Consider the following 5,982-nt stretch of genomic DNA (forward strand, 5'->3'; position numbering starts at 1 on the left):
GGACCTTAGCATTGTCTTTAAAATAAATGAAATATTTCAGTGTGCTCATTAACTTGAACCAAAGATTATATGAAGCCTTTCCTCTCATGAGGAGAAAGAGTAAAAAAGTACAAATTGGTTTATTGAAGATGACTAACAATTCTCTAGTTAAATTTTAAAATATGAAAAACCTTACTCTTATTTCTAAGCTGTTAAATTCTCATAAATAAAGAATAAAGTTAATAAATAAAATTATATCAACTGATGTCACCAATTTTATTGTTTTGATTTTACATTTTTTTGTAATTTCATATTCTTCCAGTTTGTCGGCTAATTACAAAGTACTTTGAAACTTCTTTTCTTGTTCTTTATTTTACTCAGGCAGTGTCCTCTCCCTCTTGCTCCCCAAAGGAAGAGAAGAATGATCATCAATGGTAAATGGCAGTTGCAGAACCAACACCAAAATGAAGCTTCACACTCAGGAGGGAACACTAAGCTTGCTAGGGTTTTGGGTGCTCTTCATATCAGAGAAACTTCTTTCATAATGAGCTACAGAAATGACCCTTGAAAACATAGTCTGAAACTTCTATTTTCAGTGCAGAAATTTCCTGACTTACAGAGGTTCGACGATTTTTCAACTTTATATGAGGCAAAAGCAGTATTCATCCAATGGAAGCCATACTTCAGATTCTAAATTCTGATATTTTCCCGGGGCTAGTGATTTGTCCTACTTTCTCTCTTGTGATGCTGGACAGCTGCAGTGCCACAGCTTCCAGTGGACCACACAATCACAGGGGTAAACAACTCATACACTTACCACCATTCTGCCCCCATACAAACATGCTGTATTTTCTTTTCCTTCCTTCTGAGACAAAATTTATTTATCTCAATAAATTTCATGAGATATTTAGCATTTTATTATAAAATAGTTTGTGTTAGTTGATTTTGCCAAATGTACATATTCTGAGTATATTTAAGATAGGCCGCACTAAGCTATGATATTCAGTACATTTCACTTTCAGTGCAGTCGCTCAGTCTTGTCCGACTCTTTGTGACCCCATGGGCTGCAGCACACCAGGCTTCCCTGTGCATCACCAACTCCTGGAACTTGCTCAACTCAAGTCCATTGAGTCAGTGATACCATCCAACAATCTCATCCTCTGTTGTCCCCTTTTCCTCCTGCCTTCAATCTTTCAAGCATCAGGGTCTCTTCCAATAAGTCAGCTCTTTGCATCACGTGGCCAAAGTATTGGAACTTCAGCTTTAGCATCAGTCCTTTCAATGAATATTCTCCAACACCACAGTTCAAAAACATCAATTCCTCAGTGCTCAGCTTTCTTTATGGCCCAACTCTCACATCCATACATGACTACTGGAAAAACCATAGCTTTGACTAGATGAACCTTTGTCAGCAAAGTAATGTCTCTGCTTTTTAATACGCTGTCTAGATTGGTCATAGCTTTTCTTCCAAGGAGCAAGTGTATTTTAATTTCATGGCTGCAGTCACCATCTGCAGTGATTTTGGAGCCCCCAAAAGATAAAATCTGTCACTGTTTCCATTGTTTTCTCACCTACTTGCCATGAAATGATGGGACCGGATGCCATGATCTTCATTTTTTGAATAATGAGTTTGAAGCCAACTTTTTCATTTTCTTCTTTCACTTTAATCAAGAGGTTCCTCTTCACTTTCTGCCATAAGGGTGGTGTCATCTGTGTATCTGAAGTTATTGATATTTCTCCTGGCGATCTTGATTCCAGTTTGTGTTTCATCCAGCCCAGTATTTCGCATGATACAGTCTGCATATAAGTTAAATAAGCAGGGTGACAATATACAGCCTTGACCTACTCCTTTCCTAATTTGGAACCAGTCCGATGTTCCGTGTCCAGTTCTAACTATTGTTTCTTGGCCTGCATACAGATTTCTCAGGAAGCAGGCAAAGTGGTCTGGTATTCCCACCTCTTGAAGAATTTTCCAGTTTGTTGTGATCCACAGATCCACATAGTCAAAAGCTCGGGTATAATCAATAAAGCAGAAGTAGATGCTTTTCTGGAACTCTCTTGCTTTTTCTATGATCCAATGGATGTTACCAATTTTATCTCTGGTTCCTCTGCCTTTTCTAAAACCAACTTGAACATCTGGAAGTTCATGGTTCACATACTGTTGAAGCCTGGCTTGGAGAATTTTGAGCATTACTTTGCTAGTGTGTGAGATGAGTGTAATTGTGCAATATCTTGAACATTCTCTGGCTTCACCTTTCTTTGTGATTGGAATGAAAACTGACCTTTTCCAGTCCTGTGGCCACTGCTGAGTTTTCCAAATTTGCTGGCATATTGAGTGCAGCACTTTAACAGCAGTTTAGTAGGTTACATTTATTAAATCTGGTTTCAACTCAACGATATTTTCAACTTATAATGGGATTATTGAGACTTAATTCCATTTTAAGTTAAGAAAGATCTGTGGTATACTTCTCCTGAATCTATATGGAGGAACTGCTACATATGTAAGGTGTACATAAAACTTGTTCTCTAAATTGAAATAAAATTGAGAATTAAAAGTGCACTGCTGCTGCTGCTGCTAAGTCACTTCAGTCGTGTCCGACTCTGTGCGACCCCATAGACGGCAGCCCACCAGGCTCCGCTGACCCTGGGATTCTCCAGGCAAGAACCCTGGAGTGAGTTGCCATTTCCTTCTCCAATGCATGAAAGTGAAAAGTGAAAGTGAAGTCGCTCAGTCCTGTCCAACTCTGAGTGACCCCATGGACTGCAGCCTACCAGGCTCCTCTGTCCATGGGATTTTCCAGGCAAGAGTACTAGAGTGGGGTGCCATAGCCTTCTCTGCTACAAGGTGTCAATTATGACTGTCTCCAGCACACCAAAATGTCTGTTCACCCTATATACCTGTATTAGAGAAGCACATTTCTTCCCATGGCTTTTGTGTCCTGAAGGAAAAAAAAATTCCAGAATAGTATGGTAGAAACATTTTTACTTTTCTCTGCCTCTTCTTTTATCCTTCCCTAGAAGAGGAGGAGATTGACAAGTTTGGGAGAAAACTGAGCATGAAATCTCCAAGTATAACCACTGCCAAAGCAACCAATGTAATACTTGATACTTCCCAAAATAAAGATATCCCCAGATGCCTGTTGCAGAAGTTTCTGATATTATATAAAATGATAATTTGTGCTTGATAATTCTAATTTTAAATGTCCATATGGAGTTTTGAAAAATTAAATTTGAAATCTCTCTCTCTTTCCTACAGCTCCCTCTACTGTAAATCTTTTCAAAATAGGTAGAAAATTCTTTTTAAAGGAACACTTTCTTTTTAGTTTTACATATCATCAAAAGGTGGCTTCTCTGTTTCTGAGAATTCTCTGTTTAATAAAATTTAAATTTAGCTTTTGTCTTTTTGTACTCATTAAGGGTGCAACCTACTTTATTTTTTGTGTTCTTGAGCTCCATTTATTATTAACCTAAAATTTAAAATCTAACCTAAATTGTGCAGTCCAGGTTAGGAAGTTTTTGGTTTTCGTCCTTTAAAAGCTTCTCTGCAAAAGAGTGCCACTCGAGTGTCTGTCACTTCTGAGCAGCCTACAAATCTTTCCATGGTACTGAATCTTTAAAGACAGAAACAAAAGAAACTAACAATAAACATTCACAAAAGCCTATTTTCAACTACTTGGAAAAAAAAAAACAGGATGGTTTAATAAATAAAGATGCAGTACTGTTCTAAATGTAATCTATCTTTTAGATTATGAAATACCTACATTTGTATACTACTATCTCAGCTTACATTACCCCTATCTCGTGAATCCATCAAAACTGACCATATTAGTATTTCAGAACTAAAAGGCATTGAGCTCCACACACCTGATTATTTACTTCGACTCTAAATCTAGCATCAGTGTGTTCTTTTAGCTCAACAGGAGCAAATCAGTTGAGTATATCAAAGTTGAGAGTGCTGAACCATCCAGGCATCTTTTCTTGAAAAGGAATCCTCCCTTCACCCTGGCTGAAGAGTCTCTAGGGAGAGACATCGAGAGGACACAGAGACTGCACTCAGTCTGAGGAAGAATGCTCCCTTCACTAAACCGCTTTACTCATAAAACCCTTCCCTCTCTTGAAACTGCTATGCTGAGGTTAGTCAGCATCTAGTTGCCTCAGCAAGTTGTCTTTTCTTGGTTCTCATCTTACGCAGTTCATCACCTGTGAACCCTTGTCCTTGGATACACTGTCCTGTGCTCCCTATTCCCTCATGGCTTTAGTTTTTTCCCCATCTGTTATTGATTATTTTCTCTCCTTCTTCAACTTTGAGGTGATCTTTAAAACCTTCTGGTATCATCTTTTCTCTGTAGATATTTTCCTTCTTTTTGTCCATGACCTCCTCAACACAGAAGATTCCTAGTTCTACACTTCTATAAAAATTTCTAACCGCCTGCTGGACTTCTCCATCTCAAAATATCTACACCTCACAAAGCAATGTCTGTTACCTTTTGTGCAGGCCTTTTGTCTCTCTTCCTCTGTGCTTTCCTTCTTGCTCTTCCCTCCATCTGGAGTCCCTTTGCAGCTTCAGCGTGTTCAAATTCTGTGAAGTTCAAGCCTCAAATACCACTTCTAGCTCAAGCTTATCCAGATTTTTTAACCACATTTGATATTTTCATGTGTTGAACTCAGGCAGTCCTCTGGGCTGTCTTATAAAAGAGATTCCACTCCATATATTTTGTAGGTTATTTATATATCCTTATACTGTAGTTCACAACTGACTCCTACTATAATATATATTTGTTAAGAAAATGTAGCTTTTCTTAACAAATCCCTCTATAACCAGGATGATTATCCTCATAAGCCACCACACACCTAATGTGACTAAAGCACAGTAGTAAATGGCACATAGGACACAACACTTTTTTCCTAAAGAAACATGGGATGACTGGGGTTATTCACATATTTTTTCTGACTTTACCCACCACTGAGGATGAATGGTTCACATGTGTGACAATACGCAGACTCCAGTGCTCGGAGACCCCTCATATGGATATATAGTATTCTACTCTGCCCCCTCCAATTTTTGACTTGAGGAGTCCTGGAGGCTGGGAGAAGAAAAGTTCTGATTTGATGCACACTTTGAATTCCTTCTGCTCAAATGTCCTATGCTTTGACTTTGTGACCATTATTACAGTTTACTTAAGGGATTTTCCTAGCCCATTTCTGTATGACTACCAGTCTACTCCTCTCCTCTCAATACTGATCCTCTTCAGTTCAGTTCAGTCGCTCAGTCATGTCTGACTCTTTGCGACCCCATGAATCACAGCACACCAGGCCTCCCTGTCCATCACCAACTCCCAGAGTTTACTCAAACTCATGTCCATCGAATCAGTGATGCCATCCAGCCATCTCATCCTCTGTCATCCCCTTCTCCTGCCCTCTATCTTTCCCAGCATCACTGTCTTTACAAATGAGTCAGCTCTTCGCATCAGGTGGCCAAAGTATTGGAGTTTCAGCTTCAATATCAGTCCTTCCAAAGAACACCCAGGACTGATCTCCTTTAGGATGCACTGCTTGGATCTCCTTGTAGTCCAAGGGACTCTCAAGAGTCTTCTCCAACACCACAGTTCAAAAGCACCAATTCTTTGGCACTCAGCTTTCTTCACAGTCTAACTCTCACATCCATACATGACCACTGGAAAAACCATAGCCTTGACTAGACGGACCTTTGTTGGCAAAGTAATGACTCTGCTTTTCAATATGCTATCTAGCTTGGTCATAACTTTACTTCCAAGGAGTAAGCATCTTTTAATTTCATGGCTGCTATCACCATCTGCAGTGATTTTGGAGCCCAAAAAAACAAAGTCTGACACTGTTTCCACTGTTCCCCCATCTATTTCCCATGAAGTAATGGGACCAGATGCCATGATCTTCGTTTTCTGAATGTTGAGTTTTAAGCCAACTTTTTCACTCTCCTCTTTCACTTTCATCAAGAGGCTCTTTAGTTCCTTTTGACTTTCTGCC

At 39.3% G+C, this 5,982-nt stretch overlaps 1 non-coding gene across 1 annotated transcript; it reads right to left on the reverse strand.

Annotated features, from left to right (window-relative positions):
- Window positions 1–354: 354 nt before the first annotated feature.
- LOC133246981 (small nucleolar RNA U3) lies at window positions 355–559 on the reverse strand. The gene has a single exon (XR_009736226.1). It is a non-coding gene; the product is annotated as a small nucleolar RNA U3 (small nucleolar RNA).
- Between the last annotated feature and the right edge of the window lie 5,423 nt (window positions 560–5,982).

The sequence above is a fragment of the Bos javanicus genome, chromosome 4 (assembly GCF_032452875.1).
Source record: "Bos javanicus breed banteng chromosome 4, ARS-OSU_banteng_1.0, whole genome shotgun sequence".
Taxonomy (NCBI): domain Eukaryota; kingdom Metazoa; phylum Chordata; class Mammalia; order Artiodactyla; family Bovidae; genus Bos; species Bos javanicus.